Below are 22,152 nucleotides of genomic sequence, written 5' to 3'. Positions count from 1 at the left end.
CAAACTATCAGGTACGAAGAACGACGTGGCAAGCCGTTCTCTTTGTGAAGAACTGAGACTCACAAGAAGACCGGCGAATCACAATGCACGCAGTACCTTAAAAAGTGAAAACTAGCTATGGATCAGTTTTCAACATCTTGCACGACATTTTGACCATGAAGCAGTTCGCCAACCGCTGGGTTCCGTGAGTTCCGTGACTGTTCACGTACAAAATACCAGGCGAACCGCAGCAGCAACGATAATATAGCTGCTGTCTTAGGCTAATCTGGGTGCCTTGTTTCGTCACGTACTCACTGTGAACGCGTGCTTTTTGCATCGCTACGGTCGCCCGTCAACGGAGCAAAACAGCCAGTTGGAAACAAATGGATTCACCAGCGCTGTAAAAGGTGAAGATATGACCAACATCGGGAAACTAGATGATGAGAGTCTGTAGGAACTGAAGTGGTGCAGCTCTAATAGATTATGTTCGTAAGGGGCAGACCATCAGAGGAGCATAAGACCGACATCATCGGCTATCAACACGAAACACCGCGGGAAGCTGCCAAAAGGCGTGTTTTTGTGTCTCGACAACGCCGCAACTCATTTTTCACAGGAAATATGCTGCTTCTTAGGGATATCCAATTTTTGCTTCACTCTGTAATGACACAGTAAACTCCAAGCAACAATCCACATTTAAAATACACTGACGGAAAAAATCGCAACATCAAGAAGTTGTGCGACATAAACGAAAGTTGGTATCTGTGTTTCTACATCTGAGAGGTGGGGTCTGTTAACAATTTCAAGCCACTCGCAGCAGAGCGGCGCCAGCAGCGCCAGTGTGAGCGTGCAAATCAGGTTTGCTTTAAATACACTCTGTAAAGGTCGTGAGCGTTACTTTGAGATTGGACATAGTGACCTGATGTTAGCCAGCGCCTCACCGAGTTTGAACGAGGTAGTTTAATAGAGCTACGAGGAGCTGGATGTTCTTTCTGCGATATTGCACCAAGCCTTGGCAGGAATGTAACCACTTTACGTGACTGCTGGCAGCGGTGGTCACCAGAATGTACGATCGGAAGTATTCTTCTGGCACAACGTACTGCATCTGCAGCAGCAATTTGAGCACCAGTCACAGAAGAAATTGTCAGAAATCGGTTATTTCAAGGACAACTCCGAGCCAGACGAACTGTTGCCTGAATTCCACTGACCCAAACCATGGCCACCTGCGACTTCTATGGAGACAAACGAGAGCCCGTTGGGGAGCAGGTTGTAGGTAATGAGTATTAATAATGAACGTATGTCATTGGTGGCCGGGAGACCCCTCGCGGGGCGGTTCGGCCGCCGCTCCACAATTTTTTTAACGCCACTACGGCGACTTGCTAGTGAATGAGGATGAAACGATGATGAAAGACACACAACACCCAGTCGAGGCAGAGAAAATCCCTGACCCCGCCGGGAATCGAACCCGGGACCCCGTGCGCGGGAAGCGAGAACGCTACCGCAAGACCACGAGCCGCGGACAGGTTGCAGGTGGTTCTGCCTCAGTGCCAGTGATGGCCGTGTGTCTTTTGCAAGGAGGCCAGTTGAGGCCATGCAAAACACCGTTTCTGGACACTTTGGATCTACACCTAGAGTTGTGGTCTGGGGTGAGATGTTGTATGACATCACCAGCAGTCTCTTGGTTACCCAACGCACCCTGACTGCAGATATGTACATTAGTCTAGTGATTCGACCTGTTGTGCTGCCAGTCATGAACAACATTTGTGGGGGTGTTTTCCAACAGGATAACGCTCGCCCACATACCGCCGTTGTAACCCAACAAACTCTGCAGAGTGTCGACATGTTGCCTTGGCCTACTTGGTCATCAAATCTGTCTCCATTCGAGCACGTAGGGAACGGGACATCGTCAACTTTCGACAACGCCAGTGCCATCCGGAAACGGCATTAACCATCGCTTTACTGATTGAACAACAGCAATAGGCATGGAACTCTATCCCACAAATTGACATCCGGCACCTACACAACGTAATTCTTGCACGTTCGCTTCTATTCAACACTCTCGCGATTACACTGATTATTATGGCACTAGCATTTCACATTTACAATGGCATATCTCATACTTAAATTAACCTGTGATCTTGCAGTGTTAATCTGTTAAACATGTTACCTAGACAAACGTAGTCTCGAAATTTCATCACTATACATTAATTATTTTCCGGTATTGCGATCTTTTTTCCTTCAGAGCATACACTCACATTCCATTGAGTAATGCATAAACTATTCTTCGTACTATCATCCACCACATTTTAAATAAGTTGTCTGATGTAATTTGTGGTGTCACCGCCAGACACCACGCTTGCTAGGTGGTAGCCTTTAAATCGGCCGCGGTCCGTTAGTATACGTCGGACCCTCGTGTCGGCACTATCAGTGATTGCAGACCGAGCGCCGCCACACGGCAGGTCTAGAGAGACTTCCTAGCACTCTCCCAGTTAGACAGCCAACTTTGCTAGCGATGGTTCACTGACAAATTACGCTCTAATTTGCCGAGACGATAGTTAGCATAGCCTTCAGCTACGTCATGTGCTACGACCTAGCAAGGCGCCATTACCAGTTACTATTGCTGCTGTAAAACATGTACCGTCAAGAGCGATGTTCACCAATTACGAATTAAAGTTAAGTATTCCAGTAGTTACGTACTTCCTTTGCTACTATAAATTCCTTGTCCTGTTCCAGACCTCACGCCAGCCTGCGTGAGCTTAAACGCGTGCCTTTCGGCTTCCTCCTAGTGGATTGGCTGTCTTGCCAGTCCACAACATAATTCAAAATATACTTCTGTTGTAAACCTTACAGTATAGCTTGTTAGTGACGTAGGACAGTTCGTATAGATGTTTCCATCTTTTTTATGAGGGATGCTGCAATTGTAAGTTTTGTTATTTTTGTGGTGCGTTTTATATAAAGTTAAACAATGATGAAACAGTAGAGTGTGTTAATGAGAAAAACAGCTGGATTTTTTCTTTGAGCATACCTTTCGATAACCTATATCGAGAGAAAATATAAGCAGTATCTACTTTGGAGTGCTATTTAACACGGAAGTTCGCTACATTTTACTCCACCTAATTTTCTGCCAATATCACTACAACCTATGAAAGTCTATTAATAGTCCCTTACTCACTGAACAGTATCTTTTGCTGTAGTAACAGTGCTACCTCTGTATGGCTAGTAAATAGACGGAATGCGTGTGTGCATGGATGTGTAGTTATTATTAGGCATGTGATTATACATTACCGGAAAATAATTAATAAATTTGGAAAGACCAAGCCGATTTGCATCCGATAACGACGTATGCAACCTGGGTGATTGTAAATGTACCGATAATTGTTTTATCGTCCGCCAACAAATAGCATAGTGTTATAGCTATCGTAGCGCCGTTGTGTCTAGCTATTAATAGGGAATGCTCACAGCCAGAAGGCTCAGTGTAGTACAGATATCTGCAGCAGGCAGGCAACCACACAATGGGGGTGCACTCAACAGGCAACTGAGCACGTTTGAAAGCTGTCCGATTGTGACCTTCTGAATCGGAGGAAGTTCCTTTCGGAGAACTGCCACACAAGTTGGATGTTCTGCGTCAGTTTTGAAAAGATGCTGGTGTCAGTGGTCGCGTGAACATTCGCACACCTGTAGATGAGGTTCTGGCAACGGCCTTACCACAGTGGATGCACCGGTTCCCGTGAGATCACCGAAGTTAAGCGCTGTCGGGCGTGGTCGGCACTTGGATGGGTGACCATCCGGGCCGCCGTGTGCTGTTGCCATTTTTCGGGGTGCACTCAACCTCGTGATGCCAATTGAAGGGATACTCGACCGAATAGTAACGGCTTCGGTCAAGAATACCATCATAACGACTGGGAGAGCGGTGTGGTGACCCTGCGCCCCTCCTATCAGCATCCTCCACTGAGGATGACACGGCGGTCCGATGGTCCCGGTAGGCCACTCGTGGCCTGAGGTCGGAGTGAGTGTAGATGAGGTGCTGGACGTCGTAGCTTGCACAGATGCTCGCCAGCATCATCGTATTGTTAACTGTAGTAGAACTGCTACAGCACAGATAAGAGGGCTTGTTAGCGCAGACCTGTCAAGCCGACCAGTTGCGAACCGGTTTTTGGCGGTGCGACTCAGACACGCAAGCCTCTAGCCTCACTCACGGCACAGCACAGACGTGCACGCCTCGAGAGGATCACCTGGAAGATGGAACGGCACGCCGTGGTCTTCAGCAATGAAAACAGGTTCTACATCTTCATTTATACTCCGCAAGCCACCCAACGGTGTGTGGCGGAGGGCACTTTACGTGCCACTGTCATTACCTCCCTTTCCTGTTCCAGTCGCGTATGGTTCGCGGGAAGAACGACTGCCGGAAAGCCTCCGTGCGCGCTTGAATCTCTCTAATTTTGCCTTCGTGATCTCCTCGGGAGGTATAAGTAGGGGGAAGCAATATATTCGATACCTCATCCAGAAACGCACCCTCTCGAAACCTGGACAGCAAGCTACACCGCGATGCAGAGCGCCTCTCTTGCAGAGTCTGCCACTTGAGTTTGCTAAACATCTCCGTAACGCTATCACGCTTACCAAATAACCCTGTGACGAAACGCGCCGCTCTTCTTTGGATCTTCTCTATCTCCTCCGTCAACCCGATCTGGTACGGATCCCACACTGATGAGCAATACTCAAGTATAGGTCCAACGAGTGTTTTCTAATCCACCTCCTTTGTTGATGGACTAAATTTTCTAAGGACTCTCCCAATGAATCTCTACCTGGCACCCGCCTTACCAACAATTAATTTTATGTGATCATCCCACTTCAAATCGTTCCGCACGCATACTCCCAGATATTTTACAGAAGTAACTGCTACCAGTGTTTGTTCTGCTATCATATAATCATACAATAAAGGATCCTTCTTTCTATGTATTCGCAATACATTACATTTGTCTATGTTAAGGGTCAGTTGCCACTCTCTGCAGCAAGTGCCTATCCTCTGCAGATCTTCCTGCATTTCGCTACAATTTTCTAATGCTGCAACTTCTCTGTATACTACAGCATCATCCGCGAAAAGCCGCATGGAACTTCCGACACTATCTACTAGGTCATTTATATATATTGTGAAAAGCAATGGTCACATAACACTCCCCTGTGGCGCGCCAGAGGTTACTTTAACGTCTGTAGACGTTTCTCCATTGAGAACAACATGCTGTGTTCTGTTTGCTAAAAACTGTTCAATCCAGTCGCACAGCTGGTCTGATATTCCGTAGGCTCTTACTTTGTTTATCAGGCGACAGTGCGGAACTGTAACGAACCCTTCCGGAAGTCAAGGAAAATAGCATCTACCTGGGAGCCTGTATTTAATATTTTCTGGGTCTCATGAAGAAGCGAGTTGGGTCTCACACGATCGCTGTTTCCGGAATCCATGTTGATTCCTACAGAGTAGATTCTGGGTTTCCAGAAACGACATGATACGCGAGCAGAAAACATGTTCTAAAGTTCTACAACAGATCGACGTCAGAGATATAGGTCTATAGTTTTGCGCATCTGCTCGACGACCCTTCTTGAAGACTGGGACTACCTGTGCTCTTTTCCAATCATTTGGAACGTTCCGTTCCCCTAGAGACGCGGCTGTTAGAAGGGGGGCAAGTTCTTTCGCGTACTCTGTGTAGAATGAATTGGTATTCCGTCAAGTACAGTGGACTTTCCTCTGTTGAGTGATTTCAGTTGCTTTTCTATTCCTTGGACATTTATTTCGATGTCAGCGATTTTTTCGTTCGTGCGAGGATTTAGAGAAGGAACTGCAGTGCAGTCTACCTTTGTGAAACAGCTTTGGAAAAAGGTGTTTAGTATTTCAGCTTTACTCGTGTCATCCTCTGTTTCAATGCCATCATCATCCCGGAGTGTCTGGATATGCTGTTTCGAGCGACTTACTGATTTACCGTCGTTCTAAGTCTAGGTGACTGATGACCGCAGATGTTAAGTCCCATAGTGCTCAGAGCCATTTGAACCATTTTTTTTATATACACTCCTGGAAATGGAAAAAAGAACACATTGACACCGGTGCGTCAGACCCACCATACTTGCTCCGGACACTGCGAGAGGGCTGTACAAGCAATGATCACACGCACGGCACAGCGGACACACCAGGAACCGCGGTGTTGTCATTCGAATGGCGCTAGCTGCGCAGCATTTGTGCACCGCCGCCGTCAGTGTCAGCCAGTTTGCCGTGGCATACGGAGCTCCATCGCAGTCTTTAACACTGGTAGCATGCCGCGACAGCGTGGACGTGAACCGTATGTGCAGCTGACGGACTTTGAGCGTGGGCGTATAGTGGGCATGCGGGAGGCCGGGTGGACGTACTGCCGAATTGCTCAACACGTGGGGCGTGAGGTCTCCACAGTACATCGATGTTGTCGCCAGTGGTCAGCGGAAGGTGCACGTGCCCGTCGACCTGGGACCGGACCGCAGCGACGCACGGATGCACACCAAGACCGTAGGATCCTACGCAGTGCCGTAGGGGACCGCACCGCCACTTCCCAGCAAATTAGGGACACTGTTGCTCGTGGGGTATCGGCGAGGACCATTCGCAACCGTCTCCATGAAGCTGGGCTACGGTCCCGCACACCGTTAGGCCGTCTTCCGCTCACGCCCCAACATCGTGCAGCCCGCCTCCAGTGGTGTCGCGACAGGCGTGAATGGAGGGACGAATGGAGACGTGTCGTCTTCAGCGATGAGAGTCGCTTCTGCCTTGGTGCCAATGATGGTCGTATGCGTGTTTGGCGCCGTGCAGGTGAGCGCCACAATCAGGACTGCATACGACCGAGGCACACAGGGCCACACCCGGCATCATGGTGTGGGGAGCGATCTCCTACACTGGCCGTACACCACTGGTGATCGTCAAGGGGACACTGAATAGTGCACGGTACATCCAAACCCTCATCGAACCCATCGTTCTACCATTCCTAGACCGGCAAGGGAACTTGCTGTTCCAACAGGACAATGCACGTCCGCATGTATCCCGTGCCACCCAACGTGCTCTAGAAGGTGTAAGTCAACTACCCTGGCCAGCAAGATCTCCGGATCTGTCCCCCATTGAGCATGTTTGGGACTGGATGAAGCGTCGTCTCACGCGGTCTGCACGTCCAGCACGAACGCTGGTCCAACTGAGGCGCCAGGTGGAAATGGCATGGCAAGCCGTTCCACAGGACTACATCCAGCATCTCTACGATCGTCTCCATGGGAGAATAGCAGCCTGCATTGCTGCGAAAGGTGAATATACACTGTACCAGTGCCGACATTGTGCATGCTCTGTTGCCTGTGTCTATGTGCCTGTGGTTCTGTCAGTGTGATCATGTGATGTATCTGACCCCAGGAATGTGTCAATAAAGTTTCCCCTTCCTGGGACAATGAATTCACGGTGTTCTTATTTCAATTTACAGGAGTGTATAAGAAGAAACATACTTTATTTTTTAAGTACTTGCCATAGATAACATACAAAACCTCACTTGCACAACATAAAGACGTTATTGATTTGTCTGCCGTGCATTAGTTGCTTAATTTATTACAATGATCATATACAAATTTTTTCCCTTCTTGGCAACGCCAGAACAAAATTCATGCGCCCAACTAAGACGTTTTGTGCAACGGATCCACTGTTCGCCACTTGTGTCTGATTTGTAAGCGTGATTGCAATATAGGCATTCCTCGTCCGCACTGTCTTCATCATCAGTGGAGACGAGGTGAGCACCATCATCCTCAGATGAGGAGGAAGATGAGTAACGCTTCCTTTTGTTTCCTTTTTTATGTCTTGTTGCAGGCGTTCTTTATGCTGCAGCTGCTGACCTTTCCGAAGATGAACGTTCTGACAGGGCTGTGACTGATCTTGTGTTTGATGGACCTGGTTTAGGCCTAGGTGTGTGCGTATCACGTTGGGGCAGTGACGGGGCGAGGGGCGTTTGTATGTGTGAACCGACAACCACAGCGCTGCCCATCAACCGACGAACGGCAACAGAGCAATCCCACGGCCAATCGGAGCGCATGCCGCCAAGTTTCCGTAGTTTAAAGATGGTGCGTTGCTGACATACACAACATTAGTAGTTTTACTTCCTACTGGCATCAGCTATCAAGGGTTACAATTTTGTGACACAATTTTTCTCCACACTGTATAATAGAACTTGTGACATGGCACTGGGATAGAATGCATTACAAATACTGCAGAAATATCTAGCGGTGGGGTGAGGAAGTTGCAAATACTGGTATCATACCATGTTCCTTAGCCAAATCTCTTTCTAAACACTGTGATTTTATTACAAGTTCACACTGCTGGCGAAGTGCACTCGCAATTTCGCTCTGTTAATACACACCCCGCGATCACACTGTATATTCAATGTCCCCGTATTTCTGTGGGAAAACCGTTTCATTTGGCAGTACCATACCTCGATTTATAGAGCTTCAATAGTTTTTAACGTGATATCGTTAGCGATACTTGTGTGCACCTGTAGAACGAAGACCACTTGTGACGGTAATGTAGCCGTTGCGATCGTGACAGCTGGTGACTTCTAAGACGATTCAGTCTCTCTTCCTAAGACACACTGGTACCACTCGCAAGAGGAAACAAATGTGACACATTCATTCATCGCGGATTTTCGCTCAATATTGTTTGGTATCGCCAGCATTCAGTTATTGGCGAAGTACTGTAGTTAGCAGTAGGGGATGCATGATAGATTAGCCATAATCAGCAGGCTTATAAATAATATGTGTGATCCGACACGTGCAAAGCAAATGGCTTTGTTCCGTCGTAAGGGAAGGTATGGATTTGACGTCGAAAATTGTGATAGCCATAAGGGGTGTGAAAGACTTTTTTATTTGCAAAATTAAGTCCAGTCATAAGAAGGATATAGATGTTTATATTTCCAGAGCCATAGTCATCAGGATGAGGTGTTTCCGATACTTCGCCCATTGTCCATTACCGTCAGATTAAGACTGCCTCGTAATATTTGATTGTAAGCACAGTGATAAAATGTGTGTGGCTGGTTTCCTAGGACGATTCTGTATGTGCGGGGGAGCGCGTAGCGGCGGTAGCCTGTGGCCCAAACGATTGACATTTCCAGCTTACGGCGGGAGCTGTCCGAACTGGACGGGCTGGAGTACAAGAATGCAGCTGACCTAACTGTGTCGCCCTCTGGGCTGGTGAATAGCGAATTAATACTCAGTATGTGTTGGGCAGCCTTCATGATCACTTCTGTTCTCCGTGGAAATTCGAGAAAATTCAATACGGGTGTGTGTGTATGATGGACAGTTATTCCCTCCCATGTAAATTGCGTGGTTGACTGCTTCTATACATTTCCTGTCTTTATTTGGTTGACAGAACGTCTATTGTGGTGTGTGTTGTGAAAGACGGGAGGAAGTGATGTTTGCTGGTTCTCTAGACATGAGATGCACCTTAGTTCACTTTGGATGATTTGGAATCTGTTTCATCATCGGCATTGTATTCGCTACAAAAATACGAATAGAACTAATAGAACTACCAGTTTCCTCTATTTTTTCGAGTTTTCACGTAAGGATCTTCGCAGACGAGATACTTTTCTAGTTACTCACAAGGGAACCTCCCCATTGCACCCCCCTCAGATTTAGTTGTAAGTTGGCGCAGTGGATAGGCCTTGAAAAACTGAACACAGATCAATCGAGAAAACAGGAAGAAGTTGTGTGGAACTATGAAAAAAATAAGAAAATATACAAACTGAGTAGTCCATGAGCAAGATCAGCAACATCAAGGGGAGTGTGGGCCTAGGAGCGCCGTGGTCCCGTGGTTAGCGTGAGCAGCTGCCGAATGAGAGGTCCTTGGTTCAAGTCTTCTGTCGTGCGAAAAGTTTCCTTTTTTTTATTTTCGCAAAGTTATGAGCTGTCCGTTCGTTCATTGACGTCTCTGTTCACTGTAATAAGTTTACTGTCTCTGTTTTGCGACCGCACCGCAAAACCGTGCGATTAGTAGACGAAAGGACGTGCCTTTCCAATGGGAACCGAAAACATTTGATAGCCAGGTCATAGGTCAACCGATTCCTTCACAGGAAAACACGTCTGATATATTCTATACGACACTGGTGACGGCATGTGCGTCACATGACAGGAATATGTTGTCGACCCACCTAACTTGTACACTTGGCGAATGGGTAAAAAGATTCTTCTACCTTGCCCGATTTATGTTTTCTTGTGGATGTGATAATCACTCCCAAAAAAGCGATGAAAACATAAGAGTTTGTCAGATAATAATCGTCTGAAAATAAAAAATTAAAATTTTCACTCGAGGTAAGACTTGAACCAAGAACTTCTAGTTCCACAGTTGCTCACGCAGACCACGAGACCACGGCGCTCCTGAGCTTATATTCTCATTGATGTTGCCTATCTTACACATGGACTACTCAGTTTGTATATTTTCTTATTTTTTTCATAGTTCCACATAACTTCTTCCTGTTTCCTCGATTGACCTGTGTTCAGTTTTTCGAGGTCTATCCACTGTTCCAACTTATAACTAAATCTGAGGGGGGTGCGATGGGGAGGTTCCCTTGTCAGTGGTTTGCAGCGAGTTTCACCTCTCTGCACCTCGCTAAAGTTTCGGTTTACTAAAGAAATAACTTCTACTCTTTAACTTTGGAATTAAACTATGCAAGCGATCGGTAGCATGCTAGTATGTGCTTGATATCGACAACTCTCGCATAAATGGTATGCTATTTGTGGCAAACCATGTGAAATTACCTATGTTCTTGTAATCCAGGAGTATGGAAATGGGTGTAGAAAGCATGGCAGCAAGCAAGCAGGTTGGAGCCGGAAACAGTAAAGCCTTTGTGCCGGGGGTACAGGCCCGCCTTTGTACGACAGTCTGGAGAGTGTCTGCTGTCCATGGAGGGCGTTCTGATGACTGTAGGCTATGGTGGATGACCGACCGACCTCGTAAGAAATATCTAGTGCTGCAACTGTATGTACGGTAAATGTGCTTCAATTTTTATGGGATCTGTCTGTCTTTGCACTCTATATACAAGTTTGCAGAAGTGATGGTTCTGCACGGTGCAGGATACGAATTATGTTTACTACATCGATATGGTTTGTGGCGATATAGCCCAGATGAAGAACGGTCTCATTTGAAAAATTCAGGCTTTCCTCGACAGTGACAGAACAGTGTAATAGAGGAGGTGGTTTTGGCAGTAGTTTCTGTATTTCATGATCCATAGACCACTTCTGCAGGGTTTAACTGTCGGTGCAATATGACTACTGTACGTTTTTTTGTCTTTCGATCTGTACAAAATAGTGTTGTCACAGTAAGTCTAGCAATTTGTCTGACGACAGAAAATAAATGGCTGACAGTGCTCCCACATTTGCAGCAGCGGCAGTTTGATGAGTTTCACACAGAAACATTCAAGCTTTCCTTGACAGTACGAGAGGAGCATAATTGAGGAAGCGTGTTTGGCGATAGTTCCTGTATTTCATGATTTCACAAATTTTGCATGAATGAGATTTCCGCTCTGCAGAGGAGTGTGCGCTGATATGAAACTTCCTGGCAGATTAAAACTGTGTGCCCGACCGAGAGTCGAACTCGGGACCTTTGCCTTTCGCTGGCAAGTGCTCTACCGAGGTACTGGCACAAGTGAACCTGTGAGGACGGGGCGTGAGTCGTGCTTGGGTAGCTCAGTTGGTAGAGCACTTTCCCGCGAAAGGCAAAGGTCCCGAGTTCGGTTCTCGGTCCGGCACACATTTTTAATCTGCCAGGAAGTTTCAAATTTTGCATGGTATGACTGTCAGTGCAGTATGACTGCTATATGTTCTTTTCTTCTGTCAGTACAAAATAGTTTTTCGCTGAAAGTCTCGTCTGCAGAAAATGGTGTGCAGCGCCCCCACACTGTCAGCAGCAGCAGTTTGGCGGTTAAATTCAGTAAGAGCCAATCAAAATGCTCCATTCACAAGACACCCCTTGTGAGGGGCATAGCAGCCTCTACAGACCTCTTCAAACAAGATGGGCGAAAGGTATCTACGAAAATTTCTCTGACCTCTGAGAATAGCGTGATGTCTTCTTTGTTCGAGTGTTCAGAGACATGTTCAAGCAGACTATCCACCGCTGGCGGGATGCTGTCCCTCACCCGCCATTGTGGATTTAGAGCATTTCGAAGTCAGCTGCTATAGGACACCGAAAATTCACCAAAAGTTCTAGCCATTTTTCTCGTCTGTAGGATAGTGCTTCAAATTCTTCTGATTTTCCTGGTTGTGCTCCGACACCAGTGTGGGCTTCGAGAAGTGAGGAAAATAACGTCCTTGGCTCCAGCAACAGCAGCAGATATAAAACTAGGCCCACTCACCGTTTGATGGACACCACAGCAGCTCTAGGACTCAAAGATATCTCTCTCTCTGCGGGAATGCCTTCAGAGAAGCAGCTAAAACTCAAAAAAGTTTGAGCGTCCTATTTAGAACTATCGAGATATTTATTTCGACTGCCGAATATTGTAGTTTTGGGATGTAAAATCAGATATTGTAGCTGATATCGGTTTTGGGATTTGTTTCCCACAAAAGCGTGTGAAGTGTCTCAGGGAGATTTCACAAGTAAGCTGTGAACTGTTTTTAGAATCCATGTTCGAGTTTGGCGGTATACACTGCAAAACTAAAGCAAACTACTGTGCAGCAATCCGTTTTGAAAATGTATTTAGAGACGTATTGAGTTGGATTTAGTAACTCCTGAAGTAGCCTGTGCTCAAGATAGGGGTAGTTCCCACAAAACGGCGAGAAGTGTCTGTGGGATGGTTTCACAAGTGGTCATCATCTTTTTAGAATCCGTGTCCAAGTGTGACGGTGGTGGTATTTCTCGGAACAAAACGTGTAATCGTCTAAATATTCTCACGTCATCTACAAAGCTCTCTCTTTTTGTGCGGTGGTACATTTTGCTGCTGTGACATATTCAAGTTATTTATGTGACAATATTCCGCAACAACAGATGTAATAACTCCCGAAGCAGTTTGTGTTCAAGAACTAAGTGTATCCATGCGCCGGGGATGCAGAGGAGAAGGAAGGACGCGACAGGAAGTACTTGGCTGCTCCAGTTGCTATGGCGTGGCCGTGTCGTAAGCCAGCATGGAGACTCTTGGCGCAGTGAGCCCAGCGCACTGCCTCTCTTCCAGCGAGGTGCAGATTCTGTGGGTTGAACGTCTTGCCTCTTGGTCTTCGGAAGACTGACTTGACTTGTATCGAATGATCTGCAGTTACAGCACACGCATTTATCAGTATGATTGCAAAGTGTATCTTAGCTCCATCCTGCTGCATATTCATTATTTAATGAAGCAGATTCATCTTCACCAAATATCGCTGTTATCAACACAGTCCTCAGGTGCACGATTACAGCTAATGTACCCATTGAACTCCTTCAGCACGGACATCTCATCCATTGAACACAGTAAACAATTACATCCGTATTCCCAGTCCAGCATTTAGACACAGATTGAGTCCTCTTCCTGCCATTTTCCCCCAGAGCGCCATCTTGGATTACGTCATGGGATGGGAGATGGGGAAGGCCTATAGTGCCCTCTGGTGGCAGTGTTGCGAGCTATGTCAGCTGGACTCCAGATCTCATGGTGAACACACCAGATGGTGCTACTGTCTATAACAACTCAAACTGTTTAAATAAACAATGCATACTTATGTCCATCCTATTCGGTAGCCCAGCACAGTGTGAGTCTCTTTTCTACTAGTTTCCAAATGTGGGAGGGCAAGGGAGGGGAGGGGAGGGGAGGGAGGGTTTGAGGGTGGAGATGAGGGGATGTTGCCACATCTATGGCAGCCATGTTGGATTCGACATCTTGAATAAATTTGGCAATAATGCATAGTGGGGTGACACATTCTTTGCCTTGTTACTCCCTTATACAGCAACTGACATACAGGATAGATATTTTATGTTTGTCGCTTCTTTCGCCTTCGCTATTACTAGTATTCTATCCTTCAGATACACTGTATCGGTGACCTGACGTACAGGATACAAATTTAACATTTGTCTCTTTTACCGCCTTCACTAGTACTAGTATCCTATTCTTCAGTTGATGCTGGTACTAGTGAAGGCGAAAAACCGACATACGTAAAATTTGTATACATGTTAACTGAGGTACTCCACGCCAGTGTTAGGTACGTCACCTTTTCTGCTTTCGCTGCCACTAGTGTCCTATCCTTCAGTTGTCAGCCGGCCGCGGTGGCCGTGCGGTTCTGGCGCTGCCGTCCGGAACCGCGGGACTGCTACGGTCGCAGGTTCGAATCCTGCCTCGGGCATGGGTGTGTGTGATGTCCTTAGGTTAGTTAGGTTTAAGTAGTTCTAAGTTCTAGGGGACTTATGACCTAAGATGTTGAGTCCCATAGTGCTCAGAGCCATTTGAACCATTTGAACCTTCAGTTGTCCTAATAGGTCAAAGAATACTAGGCTTTTCTAATTTGAAAAAAGTGACACACTAACATTACTTTAGAAATATGGATGTACATTATATTTGGCCACGATCTGGTTTCTCTATACTACAGTCGTTTGTTTTTCAACATTCTTCTATGTTTTAAATCGTTGCAATGCATCATGTATGGTAGCTTATGACGTCATTGGTCAAAGCCGACAGGCTATACTCCATTATTTAGTATTCCCAAAAGTTTTTGGCACATAGAATACATACGCAAAGATGTCACTATCACAAATAAAGTAGTGCCAAAGAAAATCAGTCTCAGAAATATTACAATATATACGTTTACTTTTAGAGTAGAAAATTTACAAAGAATAAACGCTACCTTATAAACATTTCGGGAGCATTAATTAGAAATAAAGTCAACAGATATAGTAACCAGTTTGTTAGGAAATGTTACTTAAAAGATATTATGTAAATATTGTGATAAAACGTAAGTGGTGAGAAATACATAAATATTATGACAGTAGAAATTATATTAACATATGAACACTAGTCGAAAGTTTAAATGAATTTAACAATTGTGTTAATGTGTGACTTAACGGGCTGGTACATTTTAGTGTAGTGCTTTTATTGGAGTACTGGCTGCACGTTGTTGTCAAAACAAGTAGTATTCATTTATGTGAACGCAGGTTCGCAAGAGAGCTTGTGTAAAGTTCGGAAGGACGGTGACGAGGTACTGGCAGAAATGAAGCTGTGAGGACGGGGCGTGAGTCGTGCTTCGGTAGCTCAGACAGTAGAGCACTTGCCCGCGAAAGGCAAAGGTCCCGAGTTCGAGTCTCGGTCCGGCACACAGTTTTAATCTGCCAGGAAGTTTCACATCAACGCACACTCCACTGCAGAGTAAAAATCTCACTCTGGAAACATCCCCCAGACTGTGGCTAAGCCATGTCACCGCAATATCCTTTCTTTCAGGAGTGCTAGTTCTGCAAGGTTCGCAGAAGAGCTTCTGTAAGGTTTGGAAGGTAGGGGACGAGGTAATGGCAGAAATGAAGCTGTGAGGACGGAGCGTGAGCCATGCTTTGGTTGCTCAGATGGTAGAGCACTTCCCCGCGAAAGGCAAAAGTCCCGAGTTAGAGTCTCGGTCCAGCACACAGTTTTAACTAGCCAGGAAATTTCACATCAGCGCACACTCCGCTGCAGAGTGAAAATCTCATTCTGGAATCTCTCTGTTTCTCCTATAAAGAAAGAGGGCAATTTTGGCAACTAAGTTTATGTTTGCATAACTCCAGCGTCCTGAGTTTACACTACTGGTCATTAAAACTGCTACACCAAGACGAAATGCAGATGATAAACAGGCATTCATTGGACAAATATATTATACTAGAACTGACATGTGATTACATTTTCACGCAATTTGGGTGCATAGATCCTGAGAAATCAGTACCCTGAACAACCACCTCTGGCACTGATAACGGCCTTGATACGCCTGGGCATTGAGTCAAACAGAGCTTGGATGGAGTGTAAAGGTACAGCTGCCCATTCAGCTTCAACACGATACCACAGTTCATCAAGAGTAGTGACTGGCGTATTGTGACGAGCCAGTTGCTCAGCCACCATTGACCAGACGTTTTCAATTGGTGAGAGATCTGGAGAATGTGCTGGCCAGGCCAGCAGTCGAACATTTTCTGTATCCAGAAACGCCCGTACAGGACCTGCAACATGCGGTCGTGCATTATGCTGCTGAAATGTAGGGTTTCGCAGGGATCGAATGGAGGATAGAGCCACGGGTCGTAACACATCTGAAATGTAACGTCCACTGTTCAAAGTGCCGTCAATGCAAACAAGAAGTAACCAATGGCACCCCATATCATCACGCCGGGTGATACGCCAATATGGCAATGACGAATACCCGCTTCCAATGTGCGTTCACCACGATGTCGCCAAACACGGATGCGACCATCATGATTAAACAGAACCACGATTCATTCGAAAAAATAACGTTTTGCCATTCGTGCACCCAGGTTCGTAGGTGAGTTCACCATCGCAGGCGCTCCTGTCTGTGATGCAGCATCAAGGGTAACCGCAGCCATGGTCTCCAAGTTGATAGTCCATACTGCTGAAAACGTCGTCGGGCTGTTCGTGCAGATGGTTGTTGTCTTGCAAACGTCTCCATCTGTTGACTCAGGGATCGAGACGTGGCTGCACGATCAGTTACAGCCATGCGGATAAGATGCCTGTCGTCTCTACTTCTAGTGATACGAGGCCGTTGGGATCCAGCGCGGCGTTCCGTATTACCCTGCCGAACCCACCGATTCCTTATTCTGCTAACACTCATTGGAACTCGACCAACGCGAGCGGCAATGTCGCGATACGATAAACCGCAATCGCGATAGGCTAGAATCCGACCTTTATCAAAGTCGAAAACGTGATGGTACGCATTTCTCCTCCTTGCACGATGCATCACAACAACGTTTCACCAGGCAACGCCGGTCAACTGCTGTTTGTGTATGAGAAATCGGTTGGAAACTTTCCTCATGTCAGCACGTTGTAGGTAGTAACTCCTGAAGCAGCTAGTGCTCAGAGACATATTTCCCTCAAAAGCACGCTAAGTGTCGCTGGGATGGTTTCAAAAGTGTGTCGCGGCCTTAGAGTCCGTGTTCAAGTGTGACCGTGGTGGTATTCCTCAGAATAAAACGTGTAATTGTCTAAATATTCTCGCGTCATCCACAAAGTTCTTTCTCTCTCTCTCTCTTTGTGCGTGGGTACATTTATTTCCTGTGACATCTTCAAGATACATATATGACAATATTCTGCAGCACCAGATGTAATAACTCCTGTAGTAGTTCGACGACAAAGGGTATCCATGCACTGGGAGTGGGGAGAAAGAGGAAGGTCGCAGGCATTTCCAACAGGACAGGAAGTACGTGGCCGCTGCCGTCGCTGCTGCGTGATCGTGTCATAAGCCAGCATGGAGACCCTTGGGCAAGGAGCCCGGCACCTTGCCTCTCTTCCAGCGATTCGCAGAGGTTTTGGGGTGAACGTCTTTCATTTTGCTCTGCCAAAGGCTGACTGGACTTTTATCGAATGACCTACAGTTACAGCATATGCGTTTATTGGTATGTGTTGCCAAACGTAAGTTAGCCCCATCCTGCTGCATATTCACTATTTCATGAAGCATATTCGTCCTCACCAAATATAATTGCTATCGATTCAGTCCTCAGATGAATGATTACAGCTAATGTACCCATTAAACCCCTCCTTCTCCAGCACAGACGTCTGATTCACTGAACGGAGTAAACGATTACATCTGTCTTCCCACTCCAGCAGCTAGACACAGACCGTGTCCTTTTCCCGCCATTTTTCCCCCAGACCACCATCTTGGAAGTTATAGAAGAGGAGAGGGGGGGGGCCGACAGTGAGCTCTGGTGGCAGTGTTGTGAACTAGATCAGTTGGACTCCAGACCGCATGGTGAACACACCACATGGTGCTAGTGTCTATGACAACTCAAATTGTTTAAATAAACATACATCCATCATACCCGGCAGCACAGCTCAGAGTTCTTTTTTTGCCAATTTCTGTACTGGTTGGGGGAAGGGAGGGGAGCAATACATGCAAATAAAAGAGTTATGTCCATCCAGTCTGGCAGCCCAGCACAGATGGGGTCCTTTTCCTACCAATTTCCACATGGGGGAAGAGTGGAGAGGGGATAAGGGATAGGATGGAGGAGGGCATGAGGGAGAGTGTTAGGTTAGTTGAGGTAGCCCAGTTGATCTATTTTCCCGCCAAAATTTGAATTTCTGACCATGATGTCACAGGGATGTTGCCACATCTATGGCCGCCATCTTGGATACACCATCGTGAATAAATTTGGCAACAATGCAGAATAGGGTGACACATACTTTGCCCTACCACTTCTGGGTCAACAACATAATAGCATACTAGTACTAGTTAAGCTGACCTATTTGGTCAACTGAGAAATGAGATACAACCTTAATTCTTGAGCTGCTGAACGCTCTTGTTTTGTATTTCACAGTTTTTGCTTTCGCTAGTAGTAGTATCCTATTCTTCAGCTGACGTACACAGTACAATTAATATCAGAGCAAGCAGCAATTGTCACGACTCACTATTAGTCAAACGTATAATTCTAAACGTGTAAACAAATGATTTAAAATTACCACAAGTGCCAAAAAGTATACACAATATCTGTCTCTTAAAAACACGTTATTTATTTCTATTTACGATTTTGTCGCTTCGTCACAGAAGGCAACCGATTTATTATCTCGAAAATAAACAAATCAATATCTATGACAAAAATGTGAAGTCATTGGTCAAATCCGATGAGTTGTATCCTAGTCTACAGTTGACCCGAACTTTTTGGCGTGCGTGTGTGTGTGTGTGTGTGTGTGTGTGTGTGTGTGTGTGTGTGTGTGTGTCTGTGTGTGGGCTTGTGTGTGTGTGTGTGTGTGTGTGTGTGTGTGTGGGTGTACGTGTGTGTGTGTGTGTGTGTGTGTGTGTGTGTGTGTGTGTGTGTGTGTGGCTTTGTCTATATATATACACTCCTGGAAATTGAAATAAGAACACCGTGAATTCATTGTCCCAGGAAGGGGAAACTTTGTTGACACATTCCTGGGGTCAGATACATCACATGATCACACTGACAGAACCACAGGCACATAGACACAGGCAACAGAGCATGCACAATGTCGGCACTAGTACAGTGTATATCCACCTTTCGCAGCAATGCAGGCTGCTATTCTCCCATGGAGACGATCGTAGAGATGCTGGATGTAGTCCTGTGGAACGGTTTGCCATGCCATTTCCACCTGGCGCCTCAGTTGGACCAGCGTTCGTGCTGGACGTGCAGACCGCGTGAGACGACGCTTCATCCAGTCCCAAACATGCTCAATGGGGGACAGATCCGGAGATCTTGCTGGCCAGGGTAGTTGACTTACACCTTCTAGAGCACGTTGGGTGGCACGGGATACATGCGGACGTGCATTGTCCTGTTGGAACAGCAAATTCCCTTGCCGGTCTAGGAATGGTAGAACGATGGGTTCGATGACGGTTTGGATGTACCGTGCACAATTCAGTGTCCCCTCGACGATCACCAGTGGTGTACGGCCAGTGTAGGAGATCGCTCCCCACACCATGATGCCGGGTGTTGGCCCTATGTGCCTCGGTCGTATGCAGTCCTAATTGGGGCGCTCACCTGCACGGCGCCAAACACGCATACGACCATCATTGGCACCAAGGCAGAAGCGACTCTCATCGCTGAAGACGACACGTCTCCATTCGTCCCTCCATTCACGCCTGTCGCGACACCACTGGAGGCGGGCTGCACGATGTTGGGGCGTGAGCGGAAGACGGCCTAACGGTGTGCGGGACCGTAGCCCAGCTTCATGGAGACGGTTGCGAATGGTCCTCGCCGATACCCCAGGAGCAACAGTGTCCCTAATTTGCTGGGAAGTGGCGGTGCGGTCCCCTACGGCACTGCGTAGGATCCTACGGTCTTTGCGTGCATCCGTGCGTTGCTGTGGTCCGGTCCCAGTTCGACGGGCACGTGCACCTTCCGCCGACCACTGGCGACAACATCGATGTACTGTGGAGTAGAGATGGGCAAAACTGTTCTTTTCAGAGATTGGATCAGAACTGTTCACTCCCTGAAATGAATTAGCTCTTTTTCATGACTCACCACTCATTTACAATAGAAAATAAATGGAAGGCACATTGTCCTTTAAACTTGGTTTATTCCAGTACTTCACCTGTATTTTGATCTTATTTGATCCAATTTTTAAGTAACACAGATAATGAGTAAGAATTTTGTATTGTTTATTGAAATTTCCACGATATGACAAAGTTTTTGATTATTGATTTATTTTGCACTATCGTGGTTTTTTGGGACATCGGAAAATGTTGTAACTTGAGATTTACATTAACAATATATTTGGCTATAATGTATTAAAATTTCATTAACCTCATACAAATTCATCGCAAGCCATATATTTTTAAAGTGAACGTTTGCTTCCGAAGACGCCTAAAATCGCAAAATCCGTACGAGAATAAGAAAAAAAAATATATAAATTTGACTGTAAAACGAAAGTGCTGCATATAGCCTTACGCAGAATAAAACAAGGAAAATATTGGTGTATCACATTTTGCGATAAGTTTATCGGTTCGCTCGTAATTAAAGCGTAAATTCGAGTGTCCATAATAAAAATCCTATAGTAAGAGGAGTCATCAGGAACCTAATCTAATCAGTTTAAACAAATAAAAATAAAATAAAAACAATTGATGTATACATAACATAATAATGTAATATACATAGCGGTATTACTACGAAGAACAATATCCAGTAGGGACGAACTCCGATGCAGAGGCGCTGAGTCGAGCGGGTCGAGCCGCGAGCTGTATTACTGCGTGAGCTGAGACCGCAGAGACCAGAGTGACACCTGAGTCGCTTTGCTCAACGCTCTGGCTAGAGTCGAGACGGTGGGGTGAGCGTTGAGCGGGCGAGTTCCGAGGGTGGGGGGAGCGGTGAACTCACCCGCTCCGAAACAAATCGTCCGTTCCCTTGCGAGCAGGTTGTTGCAAGTAGTTCCTATGTTATCCGCTAGGTGGCTCTCTGTCCTGTTGCTCGCATCAACTGCCCAGAGGGCAGGACGTGCGACTGAAACGATCGCCGACAGAGTGCGATGAGAAGTTAAGCTGCGCCAGACACTGCGCGCGGCAGACGACGCACATGGACGGCACGGCATATGTGAAACACAAAATCCAATGGGGCACTGCACAATGCAGGCAGCCAAGGTAGAAGCAGGGCAGAGGCCGGCGCTGGCTGTGTTGTGTGGCGTGCACTGTGCTCTGACCAGCAGAGGCGCTGCTGATATGCTCCGTCTCTCTCTCTCTCTCTCTCTCTCTCTCTGCCGTGGGAAACGTTTGGAGCTACCGTTCTTTTTTTCTGAATCACTGATTGTTCACTCCTTTGAAAGATTCAACTCTATGAATTAGTTCAAGAGCGCATCCCCCATCTCTACTGTGGAGACCTCACGCCCCACGTGTTGAGCAATTCGGCGGTACGTCCACCCGGCCTCCCGCATGCCCACTATACGCCCTCGCTCAAAGTCCGTCAACTGCACATACGGTTCACGTCCACGCTGTCGCGGCATGCTACCAGTGTTAAAGACTGCGATGGAGCTCCGTATGCCACGGCAAACTGGCTGACACTGACGGCGGCGGTGCACAAATGCTGCGCAGCTAGCGCCATTCGACGGCCAACACCGCGGTTCCTGGTGTGTCCGCTGTGCCGTGCGTGTGATCATTGCTTGTACAGCCCTCTCGCAGTGTCCGGAGCAAGTATGGTGGGTCTGACACACCGGTGTCAATGTGTTCTTTTTTCCATTTCCAGGAGTGTATATATTTATATATATATGTGTGTGTGTGTGTGTGTGTGTGTGTGTGTGTGTGTGTGTGTGTGTGTGTCTGTGTGTGTATATGTGTGTGTGTGTGTGTGTGTGTGTGTGTGTGTGTGTGTGTGAGTGTCTATACTCACACACACACACACACACACACACACACACACACACATACTCACACACACACACATATATATATATATATATATATATATATATATATATATATATATATGTGTGTGTGTGTGTGTGTGGTGTGTGTGTGGTGTGTGTGTTATGTGTGTGTGTGGTGCTTTACGCGATGTGCCCATTTACAAACAGTATAAGT

At 46.5% G+C, this 22,152-nt stretch overlaps 1 pseudogene; it reads left to right on the top strand.

Annotated features, from left to right (window-relative positions):
• Positions 1-3,667: 3,667 nt before the first annotated feature.
• LOC124623560 lies at positions 3,668-3,785 on the top strand (annotated as a pseudogene).
• Positions 3,786-22,152: the final 18,367 nt, after the last annotated feature.

Source organism: Schistocerca americana, chromosome 7, assembly GCF_021461395.2.
Source record: "Schistocerca americana isolate TAMUIC-IGC-003095 chromosome 7, iqSchAmer2.1, whole genome shotgun sequence".
In the NCBI taxonomy this organism is placed as follows: Eukaryota; Metazoa; Arthropoda; class Insecta; order Orthoptera; family Acrididae; genus Schistocerca; species Schistocerca americana.
The sequence above is the reverse complement of the archived record's forward strand: the minus strand, read 5'-3'. Positions and strand labels throughout refer to the sequence as shown.